At 45.1% G+C, this 20,438-nt stretch overlaps 1 protein-coding gene across 11 annotated transcripts in view; it reads right to left on the bottom strand.

Moving 5' to 3' along the window:
- TSPAN4 (tetraspanin 4) overlaps positions 1-20,438 on the bottom strand; it is a 1,204,586-nt gene that overhangs the window by 74,965 nt on the left and 1,109,183 nt on the right. The window lies entirely within an intron of this gene.

Raw genomic sequence — 20,438 nt, 5'->3', positions numbered from 1 at the left:
GATGGACGGATGACACCGTGGAGAGATAGCGAAGTCAGGCAGGCCAGGTCGGTAACAGTGGAGGCAAACGGTACAGAGCAGTAAGCAGAGAGTAATCGGGTCACAGGCCAGGTTCAGCAGCAGGAGGTCAGATCATCAGGAACAGGCAGAAAAGAAATCAAGACGAGCCAGGGGTCAGAGCAGGAGACGGTCAACAGCAATCAGGGTCAGGCTAGGTCAGCAACAAGGCAATCTCAGGAACAGAACAAGCAGGAACAACAGGAACAAGACCATAGGGCAATGTGAGCATTGCAAGAGCTGGTTTAAATAGCCCGCCCGGCGCCGACAGGCGTGCCTGGGCCCTAGTGCCTGCCCGGCGCTGTCATTGGTGACAGGCGCGCCTGGGTCCTAGTGCCCGCCTGCCTGTTTGTCTTGTCGGGATCCTACGCATGTGCAGATTCGTGCGCCGAGGTGATCTTCTCGTTCTCTGACATTGCCCCCCCCTTATGGGCAGCCTCCGGATGCCCAACTGACTCCTCTTTTGTGGCTGGTTGCGGAAAAAGTTTTGAATTAACCTAGGAGCATGGACATTTTGCGCTGGCTCCCACGAATTTTCTTCTGGGCCAAAGCCTTTCCATTTAATGAGGTACTGCGTCTGACCTCTTCTCTTCCTGCAGTCTAAGATCGCCTCAACCTCAAATTCTTCTTCTCCATCAACGTCTAGGGCCTCTGGGGGTTTTGAACTTCGGTCCGGGAAAGGATCCAGGGCTGTAGGTTTTAACAGGGATACATGGAAAACAGGATGTATCTTGAAAGATTCGGGAAGCGATAATTCATAGGCCACTTCATTAATCTGACGTTTCACTTGGAATGGGACCACAAATTTGGGTGCCAATTTCCTCGATGGGCATGCCAACTTCAGGTTGGTTGTTGCCAACCAGACTTGATCTCCTGGGTGCAAGATCAACTCCCCTCTTCTTTTTCTATCAAAGGCTTTCTTATTATCCTCCTGAGCTTTTGCCACTGCCTCCTGTAATATCTTGTTATTGGATGCAAAGAAGTTCAGAGTATCTTGAGCAGCCGGAACCAAAATTTCTGGAATTAGCTCCGGCAGGAAGGTAGGGTGGAACCCATAGTTGGCGAAAAACGGGGATTGCTTGGTGGCGGAGTGACTCGCATTGTTATAAGTGAATTCTGCCAAAGGCAGGAGTGCCAGCCAGTCATTCTTGAGAAACAAGGTGTAGCACCTGAGGTATTGCTCCAGAGTTTGGTGGGTCCGTTCAGTCTGCCCATTCGTCTGTGGGTGATATGAGGAGGAAAAGGATAATTTGATTTCCAGAATCTCACATAGAGCCCTCCAAAACTTTAAGGTAAACTGAACTTCTCGATCCGAGACGATATCCATAGGCACTCCATGAAGCCTTACCACCTCCTTGATAAAAATCTGTGCAGTCTCTGGAGCGGAAGGCGTATGCTTCAGCAGAAGGAAATGGGCCATCTTGGACAGGTGATCTACCACCACGAAAATCGCAGTATGATCTTGTGGGGGCGGTAGTTCCACTATAAAATCTATGGATATCATACTCCATGGTCTGTCGGGCACTGGCAAAGGTCGCAGCAGACCCCAAGCTTTGCTCCTGGAGGATTTATTCCTATTGCAGATGGCACAGGTCTTCACGTAAGCTTCGCAGTCCTTGGCCATACTCGGCCACCAAAACGTGCGCTGTACCAGTTCTAATGTTTTGAACACTCCAAAGTGGCCGCTGAATGCCCTTCTTGTCAGCCGGTACTGGCCATTCCAAGATTGCAGAAATCTTCTGGGGATCCATGGCAATTCCTGTGGTGGAAATAATTAGTCCCAGGAATGGAATACTGTGCTGCTCAAAGCTGCATTTTTCTGCCTTGGCGTAGAGCCCGTGTTGGCGGAGTCGCTCCAGCACGCTCCTGACATGACCTCGATGCGCCTCCAAGGATGGGGAAAAAATCAAGATGTCATCTAAATAGATAACGACAAAAACATCCAGATAGTCCTTGAATATATCATTTATAAAGTGCTGAAAAGTGGCGGGTGCATTGCACAACCCGAACGGCATGACTAGGTACTCAAAGTGACCGAAACGGGTGCGGAACGCTGTCTTCCACTCATCCCCCTCTCGGATGCGGACCAAATTATAGGCACCCCTCAGGTCCAACTTGGTAAAGATAGATGCCGTCTTCAATCTCTGGAAGAGCTCGGGGACTAAGGGAAGGGGTTCTTAATGGTTATCTTGTTCAGTTCCCTATAATCTACACAGGACCTCAGGGACTTGTCCTCCTTCTCCACGAAGAAGATCCCGGCTCCAGCAGCTGGTGACGTAGAAGGATGGATGAATCCCTTCTGGAGGTTCTCGTCTATATAGTCCTTGAGTGTCCCCAGCTCTCGCTCGGACAAGGGGAAAATTCACCCGAAAGGGATTTAGGACCCTGGAAGAAGATCGATCGGGCAGTCATATGCTTGGTGCGGAGGAAGAATGTCTGCTCCCCGTTGGCTGAATACATCGAGGTAACTGTGGTAAGCCGAAGGAATTGCTCGAGCTAGCTCTGCATCAGTGTCCACACATAATAGTGCCTGTGTGACCAACGGTGTTTTGGGACAACAATGCTCTTGGCAATAGGACGAGCTGAACTGGATTGACCCTGTCTTCCAGTTAATTTGGGGGTCATGCGCTTGTAACCAGGGGAGCAACAAAATAACCGGGAATAACTGGGATGCGATGGCATACAAGCGAAGGAGTTCCCGATGGTGGCCGGCCACCGTAGTACAGATTGATGGGGTTTCTCGATCTACCAGTCCAGATTTGATCCGGGACCCATCGGCCAGAAAGATGTTCAAACCGTGCTCCTTGGTTTGTAAGGGAATCTGCTGATGGGTAGCAAAGCCTAAGTCTATAAAGCAGCTGCAGGCCCCCAAATCAATAATGGCCGTCACTGACACGGTTCTTCCGGGGGAGCTGGAATGAGATAGGCACGGCTAAGTGAGTCGAGTTGTTAAGACATGCTGGGGATATAGCAGAAGCAACAGAGGCAAACTTACTTAAATTTGCCGGACAGGAACACACAAAATGACCAGCTTCCCCACAGTAGAGGCAGAGGTTGTGAAGCCGGCGTTTTTGGCGTTCCTCAACTGTTAAAGAAGGCCGTATCAGTCCGAGTTGCATGGGTTCGGCCCTAGGGTTCCGACTACTAACACAGGAATGAGACTGGAGCGGTACCCGGGGTAGCACCCATGTCGGTCTCAGACCCTGACTGGACCTTTCTAGCCTCCGTTCCCGCAGCCTGCGATCAATCTGGATGGCCAGAGTTATAAGATCTTCCAGGGAGTCAGGCATGCTCACTCTAGCTAATTCATCCTTGAATGGGTCAGATAGGCCTAAGCGGAATTGATGACGCAGGGCTGCGTCGTTCCATTGGGTGTCGCCACTCCAGCGCCTAAATTTGGAAGTGTAATCTTCTGCCGCTTGGCGGCCTTGTTGGAGGGAGTGCAGAGCCGCCTCAGCAGAAGCGGCCCGTTGTGGGTCGTCGTATAACTGCGCCATTGCCTTGAAGAATGCGGAGACCGAGTTCAGCTGTGGATGGCGGGCTTCCAGCAGTCGGTGGGCCCAGCCCTGAGGTTCACCCTGCAGTAACGATATGACGAACCCCACCTTTACGGATTCTGAAGAGAATGTCCGTGGCTGTAAATCAATGTATAACTGACAAGAATTTTGAAATGCCCGGAACTTCCCTCGATCCCCATTGAAACGCTCGGGCGTTGGCACACGAGGTTCGGGTGGAGGTGGAGTGACCATTGCTCCGGCAGAGAATTCTGTGGGGCCCCTGGCAGGAGGCAATGTAGGTGGATCCGGGGACGTGACCGCTGGTGAGGCTAGGGTCTGAATGCGTCCCTCCAAATGGATATACCCCTCCTGTAGTGTCTTGATGGCTTGTGTGAGTGCTGCTAGATGTTGGCAAATCTCATCCAACGAGGAAGGACCTCTTCCAGGCTCAGCCATGGCCGTATGGTACTGTCAGGTACCGACTGGCAGTGACTCTAGAGATCCACAGGCCGGGGTTCCCCGGGGCGTGGAGTCTAAGCCCCAGTCTGCTTATTCACCAGAGCCCCTGATGGTGGGGATGGACTTGGAGCAGGCTGAGACCAGGTCGCGGCCCCTGAGTACACCCAGCTGTGGTAGAGGTAAATGCCAGTGGTATGAAGCGGATCAGAGCCTGCTGTGAAGAGGCGGAACAGATCTGGCAGCAGCGGATGGATCCATGCAGGATGGATGGACGGATGACACCGTGGAGAGATAGCGAAGTCAGGCAGGCCAGGTCGGTAACAGTGGAGGCAAACGGTACAGAGCAGTAAGCAGAGAGTAATCGGGTCACAGGCCAGGTTCAGCAGCAGGAGGTCAAATCATCAGGAACAGGCAGAAGAGAAGTCAAGATGAGCCAGGGGTCAGGGCAGGAGACGGTCAACAACAATCAGGGTCAGGCTAGGTCGGCAACAAAGCAATCTCAGGAACAGAACAAACAGGAACAAGACCATAGGGCAATGTAAGCATTGTAAGAGCTGGTTTAAATAGCCCGCCCGGCGCCGAAAGGCGCCTGGGTGCCTGCCTGGCGCGGTCATTGGTGACAGGCGCGCCTGGGTCCTAGTGCCCGCCTGCCTGTATGTCTTGTCGGGATCCTACGGATGTGCAGATTCGTGCGCCGCGGTGATCTTCTCGTTCCCTGACAATGTGTGAGGGGCTGGTGTTCTGTGGAGGGGGGCAGTGGTACTATGTGTGAGGGACTGGTGCTCTGTGGAGGGGTGCACTGGTACTATGTGTGAGTGATTGGTGCTCTGTGAAGGAAGGCATTGGTACTATGTGTGAGGGGCTGTTGCTCTGTAGAGGGGGGCACTGGTACTATGTGTGAGGGGCTGGTGCTCTGTAGAGGGGGGCACTGGTACTATGTGTGAGGGGATGGTGCTCTGTGAAGGAGGGCACTGATACTATGTGTGAGGTGCTGGTGCTCTGTGGAGGGGGGACTGGTACTATGTGTGAGGGACTGGTGTTATGTGGAGGGGGGCACTGGTACTATTTGTGAGGGGCCATTGTTCTGTGGAGGGGAGGCACTGGTACTATGTGTGAGGGGCAGGTGCTCTGTGGAGGGGGGACTGGTGTTCTGTGCAGGGAGCACTGATGCGCTTTGGAGGAAAGGAAGGACTGAGGGGGTTGGAGGCTAACAAAGGTAAGCTAGGCCCCTTTCACACAAACGTTGCAATCGGGTCTGCCTGTCCGTTTTTCAGGCGGACCTGGCTGGAACCTCCATTCTCTTCTATGGAGCAGTGGGTCTTCCGTCAAATGGATCGATGGCAGTCGGGTGTAAATGGACAGGAGCTCTGTATACATCAGACCATCCATAGAGGAGAGCAGGCTGTGTTCATGTCGGCTTTGCATAAGCAAAGTGGACACGGACCGGTCATCTGCCTGCTTATCAGGGATCAAAGGACAGATCCAGTGCTGAGCAAGCAGATTGTAGGAAAAGTCCACCCGGGGTAAAAGGACCTTTAGGCTCATTTTTGGGGTGGATCTTCTTTTACAATGGATTTTATTATAGACAACACAACATCAAAGAAACAGTCAAAAGCAAGATCACTGACACAAAAGAATAAGGTATACAATTCTTCTGATGAAAGACATAACAAATGCGGGGGTGTATCTTCTTTATGGTAGGCTCAGGCAGGATGCTTATTTGTAAAAGAATGATATTTTCACAAATGACCCTATTAGCAGAGCAGGGGATTGTATGATTAGATCAGTCTGTATATGTGAGGACACTGTTACAGCACTCACCTCTTCCATGGCTTCCCTGCTGTGATATAGAATTTCTCAATGATATACATATTGGGATAGAGTAAACTATACTCACTGAAGGCTGCGAGGGTTGAGAAGGCATTGTCCAGTCCAGGCTCTGCACTCAGACAGTACAGAGAAATCCTCCACAGACACCATGATCCTGATCCGGAGCAGAGCATGGTGAGAGGAGAGGAGAGCACACAAGCCTAGCAATACAAGTTACGGTGAGCAGATTGGGAATTAGGACCATAGAAGGCCAGCCAGACGTAATAACAAGAAGCTGCTTGGAGAGATTGAGAGCAGGTTGATGACAGCAGCAGAGTGCTGGTTGTGGGACACAGCGCCAATATGCAGGATGTCCAGCAGCTGAATAATGCTCCTGCATTGTCACCCCTGGTAGGGACTACAGACAGATTGTACTGGCTTGGTCCACTGTTGTCACTATCAGAAAGCTGGTTCAGTGCTGTGATGTATAGCCAAGGCTTGAGCAAGTGCATGCAGACAGGAAGTGGCCAAATTAGATCAAAAGTACTGGGATGCAAAAGATGATGAAAAAAGGTGCAAACAGTAAAAAGGAAATAATAACATGTCAATTGTTCATTGTACACAATTTTTTTAGCTTGCAAAATGTTATCCTGTAAGGGTTTATATCCACTTTAAGTCCTGTAATAACATAACAGAAAGAGGTGATCAATATTGCTCAGAAAATGATTTGGTTACATAAAATGTATCAAATTTACCAGAAGGGCCAGGTCTTCAGGCTTACTGAAGCCACAGTGCAAAGGTTCAATGAAATGTTTCAACCCATAACAAGCCATGCTTTTAGCAGTTTTCAGTAGGCAGGCTGATGAAAATGGACTTCTAATTAGGTTACATTGCCCTTTGAACTGCTGATGTTAGCTGATAATACTAGGTTTGCCAAGTGCAGGTAAGGAATTAAGCCATCACAATCGCAAGAGGAAATAGTTAAACGTAAGAAGCTTAACACCATGTCTAGGGATTTGCAGCATGTAACGGGGTTGATCCTGCTGGAAATGATAGATAATTGATGTGGATAATAGGATGATCCTGTCTGTACAGCAGATCCAATTGAAGGCCATTGTACACAGTACATCCTAACCAGAGGAGACTCTCATTGTGTGGCAGCTGTGAATAGAGGACGCACTTTAGGCTTTTATAGAAGGATGTGATCCGTCAGTGGTAAATCACAACTATAAAACCCTGGTCATTATCTCTAACACCTTACCTCTCCTCCCTCCCATATTGCGTTCCCAACCTCAGAATAGAAGCAAATCAATGCTGCCATTTTTATACTTGTCCCTGAAGAGAGGGGCAACCTTCAAACGATCTTCTCTGACAACAAACACAATGCTGCTTGAATGCAGTAGAGCCATCAAACTGGATCACGCTGCAGTTTGGGAGATAAGATGTTCATGGAAAAATATTGAAACACCTGTAACACCCCCAAAGAGTTCCAGCAATCTCTGTCTTTCACGCTCTATCTCTGTATATCCCCCCCCCCCCCCCCCCCCGTGTCTGCCTGTCAGCATATTTCCCATTGTTCTGTCTGCTGTTAATCTGCTTTCTTTATGGTATTCTCAATAGAGGTAACAAGCTGCTTTTAAAGCACAGCTTAGACAGGAATTCTGGGTAGATGTATTTTTCCTTTATTCACATTTATGTAAGAAAACAAATATTATCCGTTTATGGCCTATGAAACCTGAACATTCTGTTACTAAACACTACTTATAAGCCACTTACACTCATGTAGCTCTATTGTTGATGGACTTAAAGTGATTATAACGCCTAAACATTTTTTCTTCATGCATTCCTTGCATTAAGGTGAATATGTTTTAGGTTAGAGCAGGGGCGAACTGACCATTTGGAAACTGCCCGAGGGCCCGGGGTCAGTAGGGGGCCCCATGAGATGCCCCTGGTACCTTTTTCATAGACTTTTTTGAGTTTGGGCAAGGACACAGGAGCCCCATGATCCCCTATTGCTCGGAGGCCCCATGAGTTGTCAGTCCGCCCCTGGGTTAGAGTATCACCCCCTCACCCCCATTACACTTACCTGAGCCCTCACTCAAACCAGTGCAGTGCCCATCTGCAGTGGCTCTCTCTCCTCTGTTCCCCGCTCTCACAGGGCTTACTGATTATGAGAACCATTGGTTCCTGCTGCTGTCAGTCAAATCCTGTGACAAGGGAACAGGGGGGCGGGGCCAAGCTTTGCTGACTGTGTCAATGGACACAGTCAGTGGGGCTTGGGATCAAGCACGCAGGTGTGCCATGATAGCAAATGGCTTCCTATGGTGGCACACTAAGAAGAGGAGGAGCAAGGAGCACTGCTGGGGGACCCCAGAAGAGGAGGTTTGTTGCAGCTCTGCAATTCGACAGTATAAACCTGTTTTTATTTTAAAAAAAATGTAAAACTATACAATCACTTTAATTATATTGTATAAGATTACTGGACCCTTTATTTGAAGCATCCCATAGTTCCCAGACATCCTGAGCCATATTAAATACAACATAAAATCAGAAACATGCTGTACCCCCTCAGAAACAGTTCCTATTTGATCTCAAAGTGGAACGCGGAAGGCAAAATGTTTTTGTTAGTTTTAGAGTGGAGAGGGATTAGAGCATCTGTCAGGTTTTTATTGCTGCCTTTGTCCCTGTTGGAAGATTCACTCTCTGTATTTGTCCTGGTGACCCTTATCACAGAAAGTGATGAAAATTCCAAATTTTAGCTCATCACGAGAACAGGAATAGAGGAGAAATCTTCCACTGAGAACACTAGTACTAGTGACCCTGGTGACAACCAGGGATTTTCTCACTTTGGATGAGTTCCTCTCACTTCCTGTTGTGGCTATGGAACAGGTAATGAAGGTAAAGGGAAGTCTCCCAAAACAGAAACAGACAGCCATCCCTTATGCTCCAAAATATTAATAAAAAGCTTTGCCTTCAGTTCTACTATGGCTTTCAGTAAATTTACTGTAGTTAGGGAAAACATAAATACATTTAGTGGTACTGGCCCTTTACTCACAAATCACAGAGCCTCTTTTATAATTCCACCTCTTAACCGGCTCCTGCCCACCATATAATGTAATGACAGGCGCAAGGCGGTTCTCTCGTTCTGGGAGGACGTCATATGACACAGCGGATCACCGATCAACGGAAAGAGCCGATGATGTCGGCTCTGTCATGTGATCAGCTGTGTCCAATCACAGTTGATCGCATGTAAGTAAGGAAATGCTGGTTACTGGCATGCCTCTCCTCACGCTGACAGCTCGTGAGGAGAGGAGAGCTGGTAATCGGCGTTACTCAGAGGGGACATCTACACTGATCATCAGGGCACTGATGATCAGTGTGCCCTGATGATCAGTGTAGCCCGATCAGTGCCACTTGTCAGTGTCCATCAATGCCAGCTATCAGTGCTCATCAATGCCACCTGACAATGCCCATCAATGCCACATAACAGTGCCCACCTGAGCTGCCTTTTAGTGCCACCTATCAGTGCCAGTCAGTGACGCCTATCAGTGCTGCCTGTCAGTGCCGCCTATCAGTGGCAGTCAGTGCCGCCTATCAGTGCCAGTCAGTGCCATCTAACAGTGCCGCCTATCAGTGCCAGTCAGTATCACCTATCAGTGCCATATATGACTGCTGCCTTTCAGTGCCCATCAGTGATGCCTGTCAATGCCCATCAATGCCACCTACCAGTGCCTCCTCATCAGTGCCCAACAGTGCAGTCTCATTAGCGCACATCAGTGAAGGAGAAAAATCACTTATTTACAAAATTTTATAACAGAAACTAAGAAAAATGTTTTTTTTCAAAATTTTCAGTTGTATTTGGTCTGTTTAGCAAAAAAATAAAAAAACAGAGGTGATTAAATACCAACAAAAGAAAGCTCTATCTGTCTCAAAAAAATGATACAAATTTCATATGAGTACAATGTTGCATGACTGCGCAATTGTCATTCAAAGTGTGTCAGTACTGAAAGCTGAAAATTGGCCTGGGCAGGAAGGGGGTATAAGTGCCCAGTAGGTGAGTGGTTAAAGCAGAACTGCACTGCATCTGAGCAACACAAACCAAAAATGCTACTTAATTCAATTGTAATATTCAAAGCAAACTCCCTCATCCATGTCTCCATGCTTTATTTTCCTGAGAAATCACTGAGAAAACAACCCTCCAGCATTTCTATCTGTGGCCATCTTGAGTAAGGGCAGATGATTCATGTAGCATTTTACTTCTTGGAATCCATCTGCCCTTAATGCAGGAATGCAGACAGAATGGTGTGTTTATCTGGGAAACCCTTCCTCCCCTCCTGAAGACTCCTCGGATGTGTGACATCATTTGCCTAGGCATAGAAACCAGGAAGTAACTGAAGAAATTTAAAAAAACAGTTTAAAACACACACATATGATATGCTTTCCTATCTAATTACTAAGGATTCAAATTAGTGAATGTTGATTGAAGAGAGATTGAAGCTCCCTTCGCGCCAACGTCACACAAATATAGGTCCTCACAGGATTTTTTTCCGTGGGGCCGCATATTTGTGTACCTGTCTTTCTGCTGGGAGCGTGCCGCACAGCGCCGCACAGCCATCCAGAGCAGTGTGCCTGAGCTGACAGGGAGGAGGACTGTTAGTAAACAAAACAGCCCTCCTCCCCGTCGGAGTTGCTCGGTAATCACCAGGCGTCGGTGGGTAATCGCCGGCTGGGACTGGGTGATACCCGGAAATGCAAAATCAAAAAATATTTTGCGCACCCTTTGCTGCCCTGTACCAGTATACAGTATCTGCTATAGGGCGGCGAGAAAGGCAAACAACATGGCAAAGCAACACATTAAAGTGGTTGTAACACCCAAACATTTTTTACCTTAATGCATCCCTTACATTTTGGTAAAACATGTTTAGGTTAAACTTTCACTCCCTCACCCTCCTTATACTTACCTGAGCCCTCATTCGATACAGTGCTGTACCCATCTGCAGAAACTCTCTTCTCCCTACTCTTACAGGCTTGACTGAGAATAGAGGAAGCCATTGGTCCCTGCTGCTGTCATCAATTGAGGAAGTGATGAGAAAGCGGGGGGTGGGCCGAGCCTTGCTTTTTGTGTCAATTCAACTGACACAGGCAGTGGGGCTCGGGAGTTTGTGGTGCAGAGTTTCTGGCACCCAAACTCTAACCTTTCTGCTACCCCAACCCTCACAATAGCTTTCGCTAAAGGAAACCTAACCCTTGTTAGCATATTCTCTTCTCCTGTATTCAGTTCCTCTATGTAGAAGATTGCCCCTCTCCTTAAAAAAATCAAAACAACCCTCAGATCCCAGTGCACAGCTGATACTGCTTCTCAAATGCTGGAGGCCCTCTCCCCCATCACCGCTTGGAGTTAGAATAACCTGTCAGTAGGGGCTCATGCAGACAGCAGAGGAAGGATCTAGCAGATAGAAATGGCACTAAATGGTTTGGAGTGAGGCAAGTGCACACTATAGAAGGATATACTTTGTTCATATTTCATGTCTAAGGATTACAACCACTCTAAAAGTTGATTTCATAACGATAGTGGCAGTCCTGGACTTTACAGCCCACTGAACAGAAGATTGTGACTATTCTGTGCCAGAGATCAGAATGCACTAGACATTAGGAAAAAAGTATCAAAGCTGGAGCAGCCAGAATCTGGAGCAGCTTTCCATGGCAACAAATCGGCTTCAAATTAGCTTCTATCTTCAGCTTGTTCAGTTAAACTTTGAAAATTGGAGATAGGAGCTGATTGGTTGCTATGCACAGCTGCTCCAGTTTTAATGAATTCCCCTCATTTTACATACTATAGTTAAGCTCCTATTTAAAATGAAAAGGTATAATAAGAATCAGAGATCTTTCAAGAACAATAATCTACCATACAGAATGTTTATAGTTTTGTGTTCTGTGCTGCACGTCACTTAGGATGGTGAGTGATGGTCTGTCAGCCAAAGTGTCAAAGAAAGGGCCTGCACATTTGTAACCAGAAAGGAAAATAAATGTTGTGTGCTCTGTCAGTCCATAACTCACTCCTGAATCTTTTAGGTTTTGAGGACGCAGATAACCCTGATGGATGTTGTGGCAGAAGGATCGAGGTCTAACTGCCCAGAGTTTAATTTTCAACAAAAATATGGTTGCTGTCTCAGATTGGCTGTCTTACTGTCATTTATCTTAGTTATGCTTCTAATAATTGGTAGAAGGTTAAAAGGGTTGAGTCCTTCAAATTATTTAACCCCTTCAAGCGCTCCTTATGAAGAAATAACCAAATGTGGAAATCATCTTCTATAATTCCTGCAACCACAGCTTTGGTTTATTCAGGGACATACCTACCATAAGGAAGATGTTAGACTGCCTACAACAGCAGGAATGAGGCTAGTTGTAGCGTTAAAAGTGAAAATGTACACCTTTTTGTGTTGATTTTTTGTTTCCTTGTTTGGCAACTTTTGGACAAGGTTTACCTAGCAGTGGGGAAGTGGTAGTGAGAGGCTGTGAGTTCTATAGCCAGCCATCATCTGTTTCTCTGCAGGTTCCTATCTGGTACACTCTACAGCCCAATGGGATCTCTACACCTAAAGTAATTGGTATGCTGCCATCAACAGCATGTACTGATGAAGATAGCATTTTGAGAGCTACCATTTCTGACGTGGTTTTTAGATGTGCAATCTTTATGGCACCTGTAATCCTTAATCCTGGCCTCACTACCTCCTAGTGAGTCACTGACCTTGACCAAGTACGCAGGCTGGGGAGTTCTGCCTTTTCAGACTGCACTGGTTGTCCCCTTTAGTCTTTGCTGGTTCTCTGGCTCTAGATGTCCAAGATTTGGTATGTTCCAGATTTGACCATTATTGGTGAAGGGTAATCTAACCAATCTTGGAGTTTTTGTCACAAGAAACAATCCTTCTGCATGGAGGAGAATGTGTTGGAGAATTTAAGTTCTGTTGACTTCCATCTATTCATCCAATCATGTGCAAGCAAAAATGCTGTTTTTTATTATCCTTGCAAGTGATTGGGTATTCTTTGCAAGTTGAAATTTCACCAGATTTAGTGTGACCGGGGGTGATGCTAGGCACAGCCCCACTGCAAAGGATTATTTTGTAGTTGCCTGGAGTTGGGCTTGAACCATTTGCTAACTGTGCTATAGCCAAATGATGGCTACAGTACAGTTGTCCAGTTCTGGGAGGGCATCATATGATGTCCTCCCAGAATGTGCCCTCCCACACGCCCCCAGCGGTGCCCACCCAGCGATCTCCTTGATCAATGTGTCCAATCACAGTGGCCTTTTACCACATGATCAGCTGTGTCCAATGACACAGCAGATCACGGAGTAAATACAGTTGCCAGTTATCCGCAGCACTTTACTGTCACAGTGTGAGGAAAGTACTGACGATAACCGGCAAATGTGACAGAACAGATTGGCACTGATGATCAGTGCCCTGCAGTGCTGCTCAGCAGTGCTGTACAAGCAGTTGTGCTCATCAGTGCCTCCCAGCAGTGCTGCCCATCAATGCCGCCTATCAATGCCCACCAGTGCCGCCTCATCAGTGCCTATCCGTGCCACCTCATCAGTGCTCATCAGTGCTGCCTATCAGTGCCCATCAATGCAGCCTCATCAACACACATCAGTGAAAGAGAAAAATTACCTGTTTGCAAAATTTTATCATAGTAACAAAGAAAAACTAGTTTTTTAAAATTTTTTGCTGTTTTTTTGTTTATAGCGCAAAAAAAAACCACCCAGTGGTGATTAAATACCACCAAAATAAAGCTCTATTTGTGTGAAAAAAATGATAAAAATGTCATATGGGTACAGTGTTGCATGACCGCGCAATTGTCATTGTCAATTGTCATTGTCAAGTGCTACAGCGCTGAAAGATGAAAATTGGCCTGGGCATGAGGGGGTAAAAGTGCCCGGTAGGCAAGGGGTTAAATAGAACCCGAGCCTACTTTCTGTCTACAGAAGCACATGTATGTGACAGTCCTTGTACTTACCTACAAAATATCCTTTAATATTCTGTCACAGACGAGAGTCCTCTAGGACACATATAAACTGTTATTGATAGTGTTGGGCAAAGTTTATAACTCCTGTCTGGTTTTTACTGCTATCTGGGACAAAAATGTACGAGACAGGCAGTGAAGGAACACTCCAACAGAAATAAATACAGGCAACAATACTGTGTTCTGTGTATGTGTGTGTGTGTGTATATATATATATATATATATATATATATATATATATATATATATATATATATACACACACACACAGACACACACACAGACACACACACACACAGTACAACTTAGGCAGGTGTGAAAAAATGCTGTAATTTAAGGATGCTTTCAGAAATAGAAATGTTAATAGTTTATTAGTGGAGCTGGAAAGGAAGAAAGCTCAGAGCTTCACTGGCCCGCAGAGCAAGGACCACCTGTACAGCAGAGAAGGAGCGGCCCAGCTAGAAGGCCTGGTAGCAGCCACCAACCCATCAGTGGAAAAGGAGAGGATCTGAGTGAGTACCCCTGCACCCCCTGGGCAGATAAAGGAAGGAGCACTCTGGTAGGAAACCATATTCACCACCTGCCTGGGACTGTCCATTTTTTAAAGTGACAGGCACCAGATCCCCTGTTAAGGGATACCTCCATATTGCTGGGTGAAGGAGGAGGAGTTCATCTAGGGTCTGGGGTGGTACATTAGGAGATGCTGGCTGGCTATCCTACAGAGACTGTGTTGCAGTGGAGGCTTGTAAATAGTTCCAGGAAATTATCCCAGTTCATCAGTTCCATTGGGCATCCTGTACACCCCTAACCCTATCCCAGTTCAAATCCCCCTAATAAAATCACAAACATAAAGCAGCTCAAGGACTGATCTCTGACTCTGGATGCAAGCCTGTGTGAAGATGTGTGTTGCCTGGCTCTGCAGGACTATAAGGGACCTGGAATATTGCAACTCCTAAGGGGGTAGTGCTACAAACAGTTTTTGAAGAAACACAGCAAGCAGGTTGATCATCTTAGAGAACTAACCATAGATCCCCTGTGGATGTAGGCTTTCTCAAATCCTTCTGTCTCTTCCTGTAATTCCAAGAGACTTGATGATGTTGAGATCAGGGATCTGTGGGGGCCAAACCATCACTTCCAGTACTCCTTGTTCTTCTTTACTTGGAAGATAGTTCTGCAGCTCCAAACTTGCAAGGAACTTCCGCTATGCTTCACCGTTGCCTGCAGACACTCATTATTGTACTGTTCTCCAGCCCTTCATGAACAAACTGCCTTTTGCTACAGTCAAAAATTTCACATTTTGACTCATCAGTCTGTAGCAGCTGCTGCCATTTTTGCTGCCATTTTTCTGCACCCCAGTTCCTATGTTTTCATGCATATTTAAGTCCTGTGCACAAAAATGTAGGTACTGGGGTGCACAAAAATGGCAGCAGGTGCTCTGGACTGATGAGTCAAAATTTGAAATATTTTAATAAAAGGATAATGTACCAGTTGGGGTCTTCTTCCTCTTCTATAGATTGCTCTGTATTAGATCACTTCTAATGCCCAAAAGGAGGGATGATTTCAAGTTTAGCTATATACAATTGGGAAAATATTTGATTCCCTGCAGATTTTGTAAGGTTGCCCACTTACAAATAATTAAGGGTCTTTAATATTTATCATAGGTGTATTTTAAATGATAGAGACAGAATATCAACCAAAAATCCAGAAAAAAACACATGATACAAATGTTATAAATTGAGTTGCAGATCAGTGAGTAAAATAAGTATTTGATCCCCAAGCAAAATATGACTTAGTACCTGGTGGAGAAACCCTTGTTTGCAAGCACAGAGGTAAGATGTTTCTTGTAGTTGGTTACCAGGTTTGTACAAATCTCAGGAGGAATTTTGGTCCGCTCTTCTTTGTAAAGAGCTGCGCAAACTGTTGCTGCTTTATAAATCCTGTATTATAATAATAATAATAATAATAATAATAATAATAATAATAAATCCTTAAGGTTTCTTGGCTATTGCTTGGCAACTCAAAGTTTCAGCTCCCTAAAATTTTCTATAGGTTTAAGGTCTGGAGACTGGCGACGCCACTCCATGATCTTAATGTGCTTCTTCTTGAGCCACTCCTTTGTTCTCTTTGCGGTATGTTTTGGGTCACTGTCATGCTGGAAGACCAATCCACGACCCATCTTCAGTATTCTGGCTGAGGAAAGAGGGTTCTCATCCAATATTTTACAATACATGACCCCGTCCATTGGCTTCAGTGGAGAAACAGCCCCAAAGCATAATGTTTCCAACTCCGTGCTTGACTGTAAGGATGGTGTTCTTAGGGTCAAAGTCAGCATTTATCTTCCTCCAAACACATTGAATCGAGGTAATGCCAGAGAGTTCAATTTTGGTCTCATCTGACCACAGCACCTTCTCCCAATCCTCCTCTGAATCATTTAGGTGTTCAGTGGCAAACTTCAGACAGGCCTGTTCATGCATCTTCTTGAGGAGGGGAACCTTGTGGGTGCTGTAGGATTTCAATCTATGGCAGTGTATTGTGCTACCAATGGTTTGTTTGGTGACTGTGGTCCCAACTGCCTTGAGATCATTCACAAGCTCCTCCCATGTAGTTCTGGGCTGATCCCTCACTTTTCTCATGATCATCCTTACCCCATGAGGAAAAATCTTGCATGGAGCTTCAGACTGAGGACAATTCATGGTTATTTTGTATTTCTTTTATTTCTGAATAATTTCTCCAACAGTTGTCTCCTTCTCACCAAGGTTCTTGCTGATGGTCTTGCATCCCATTCCAGCCTTGTGCAGGCCTACAATTTTGTCCCTGACGTCCTTTCACAGCTATTTGGTTTTTCCCATGTTGGGGAGGTTTCAATGAAAGAAAGAGATTCTGTGGACAGGTGTCTTTAATATACATAACGAGATTTGTTATGAGCACATTCTTAAATTGACTGCACTAATCTGTGTACCACATGAGCACAACGCCAGTCTGTGGGAGCCAGAATTATTGTTGGTTGGTAGGGGATCAAATACTTACTTTATTCACTGAACTGCAACTCAATTTATAACATTCGTATCATGTGTTTTTTCTGGATTTTTGGTTGATATTCTGTCTCTAGCATTTAAAATACACCTATGATAAAAAATATAGACCCTTCATTTCTTTGTGGGCAAACTTACAAAATCTGCAGGGGATAAAATAATTATTTTTGCCACTTTAGACCTTGTAAATGCTTACTGACCTCACTTATATGCTGTGTGGTTCAGCAAGTCAGCGAGTTTTTACCTGAAGATGACAGTGGTGGTCTCATCAGTAGTTGTTTAAATTGGCACACAGTGTTGAAGGTTGCTGGCTTCTTCCTGTTGCTTTGGTGATAGGTGGTGTTTAGATTTTTAGTCTCACTACTAGCACTCCAGTCTATTATTCATGATTGAAATAAAGAGCTACATATATCATTCTTCTTCCAAGTGACCTGAAAGACTTCATACTAGCATAGATTGTCTTATTTAATACTTTATGTTTATTTGCACACTCTTAACTGCTGAACCATCCACATAGAGAACATAGAAGTCTGTAGTACTTAACACACGCTGGAATTCAGACAATTTTTCCCCCAATCAGAAATATTCCCCTATCTACCCCCTACCAAGCAAAATTTCTCCACCAGCAACCCCCACCCCTCCCCGATGCAAACCCCCAGCAAAATTCCATACAATAACTAAAATGTTTCCACAAGAACACCCCTGACAGCCAAAAACTCCTAACTCCATTTCCAAATAGTAAAAGATTTACGTAGATGTACTTTTACAGAATTGTTAGGTGGAACTGCCACATACGTTTTTTCAGTGTTGGATAAAGTGGAGATGAATTACAACTTCAAACAGGTTTTTACTGCAGGACCACTTGAAGAGTGGGGAAATCTGAAATCTCTACAATAGTGACATATACAGCAATAAAAACCCAAGTTCTAACCCTTCTGTTTTAAAGAATACCTGTACTGTTTAGAATGCATTGTCTTATATATCTCTTGTTGCAGCATTCATATAATTGTATATCTGTTCAAAACTTCCTCCTACCCATCCCTTGTGTCCAGTTTAGGAGACAGGGTTTCTATGTCATGTTGCTACAAGCAGGAAAAAACCTTTTAACTTTTTGTGCCTGTTAGGCATTTATTTTAAGATCAACAACAAAAATATTTTGTATAAATGAATATAATTTTCTTTTTAACATTACTCTAGAGCAATAATACTACTCATTACAAAGAATAAGCATTTTTCGAAGCACAAGGTTGCACAACTGTTACCTAGTCTTTTTTTGAAAATAAATTTTCTATTTAAATCCATCTGTACTCTACAAGTTCAATAAAATATGCTTTACTGTGTTTCATACATTCAAGGCATGATTCAATTTACGTCTTTATGTTCATTTTATACCAACCAAACTACTTTCAGCTGTAATCCAATTCAGTTTTTTGTTTTCATGGAAAATGAAAGAGAAAGAATGTCTGCAATGGGATTCACTATGAAAATAAGCAGCAAACACAGAGCACCTCTCAGGCATTTAATATATTCAACAGTTCAGTTATGTTTTAAGGGTATCATATTTTGTCGCTCTCTGTAGAAGATGCTGACACTATGTAAATTATCAATAAGGTACTGTAGCACAAACACATTGTAAAATAAATGATTTTTTACCTTCCTTTATAATGATTCGTCTATGAGCTTTGTTGCTTTAATCGGTAAATAGCAGTGCCGAACGATTAACAGCCATCATATAAGCCTAATCAAGGCAATTAGTATAAGGTGCCAGGGCTACATCAACAAGATGGAAGGCAAAGAAAGCTGAAATTCGGAAGGGGGGGGGGGGCAAGTGTAAGGAACCAAATGTCAAATTCACCCAAGATTTTGCTTGCATGAGATCGCTCCCTTCTCTAAGGCCTCATGCACACTGGGCAGAAAAAGTACTGATTTGACAGGTGTTTGGCATTTTTTTTGCAGCCTTTAAATTCACCTGTAGGTTAGTCCATGTGTCCATAGAAGAGGAGCATTTACAAGCTGAAAGAAATAAAATGTTGTGGGAATCCTGCAAGGATGAGGGCAAGGAACCATTCTCACTCTGGCCAGAGTCTATTGAACAGCACCTGGGATTTCTTGGTCTGAAGAGACCGGCTTGCCTTGTCTAAATTTGACACTCCTAGGAGGAGACTGAAAGGAGAGATTGCAGGAGAAGGGTGGACCATACTAAAAGGTTTTTTCCCAACAATCCCAAAAACTCTGAAGGGGTGCAGATAAAAAAAAATCTGCTAAACATCAGGAAAGGGTCAAAGGTCCACAGGGAGGTTTTTTCAGGGATATGTGCTGGGCATCCCCAGTCAGGATGACCCAAGATTACTAGTAGTAGTTAATGTTAAATTGTACCTTGACAAAGATTGCAGATGATAGGACCTCAGCTTTGCACAATTTGTGAAAATGTAGGAAACTGACTCTCTTTATGGAAGGTCTCCTGAGTAATTCACAATTGGGATACCAGGAAAAGGCACTAGGTTGGATATAAGGGTTAGTGATGTGAGCAAGGTCAAGAACTTCTTCAGGACAAAGTCAGGTCCTTACTAGGAAAGGAAGCAGTAGGGACTGATCCTTGTTAACTATGTAGGTCAAGAGGTCCCTCAGGAGAGAGTTAGGGCTCTGAGTTATTATGCACCACAAAGGATGCAACCATCCATGAAGGAAATTGACTCCTCTGCAAACAAAAGTGAGAGTTTGAGTGAGATACCATTCTCAAGGTGGGGCTCCAACCAGAGTATGGATAACAGATCCCATAGTGAGGGGAACCCAACAAACCTGGAAAGATGTACAATGGTGTGTAGTAGTACAGAAGGGTGTAGATGGGCAGCTGAAGAAGGTGCCTGATTCAAGAGTCTAGAGTGGAAGCTACAGGGGAAAGCCTGAATTTCCAAACTGCAAGCAGGTAAATTAACAAGGAACTCAACAGGATCAACAAAGGACCCCCCCTTGCAAAAGTGGGGGAATATCTTCATGCAGAAGGCTGGGAGGTACTACTGCAGTATGTGATGAAGGTTATGGTTAATTCACCCCATCCACAGATTTCCTGTATTGAGGCAGACACAAACTTCAATCACCTGTAGCAATGGGAATGACATTGTCAAGGGCAGCTCTTAAGAAAGGCCTTCCTTCAAGGGGAGGAGTAAATGGGATGTTTCTTAGACATATTCTTGATGTACTAGACATGTAGCAAATGTGCCCTACATACAGTATATGAACAGATATTACCCTCATGCGAGACAAGCTTAGATACTTGTAAAAAGCCATCAGAGTTGATGTGCAGGGTACCAGACATTTGTTCTAAAAGCCCCAGGACACAAGAGTTTGTCCTTGTGATGGAGGGGTCCACATTATTTAATTATTTATTTCAGGTACTTATATTGCGCCGTCAATTTACGCAGCACTTTACATATATATTGTGCGTTCACATCAGTCCTTAACCCTCAAGGGGTGTACAATCTAAGGTATTTGTTCCATAGTGACATTCACAAATTAAGGTCAACACCAACAAAAGAAAGGGAGTCACTCCAGTTAATCCAAATGG

The sequence above is a fragment of the Staurois parvus genome, unplaced genomic scaffold, assembly GCF_062004578.1.
Source record: "Staurois parvus isolate SC_StPar_1 unplaced genomic scaffold, SC_StPar_1.0 ptg000715l, whole genome shotgun sequence".
Lineage (NCBI taxonomy): Eukaryota > Metazoa > Chordata > Amphibia > Anura > Ranidae > Staurois > Staurois parvus.
Note: the sequence above shows the minus strand (reverse complement) of the source record. Positions and strands in the feature narration are given on the sequence as shown.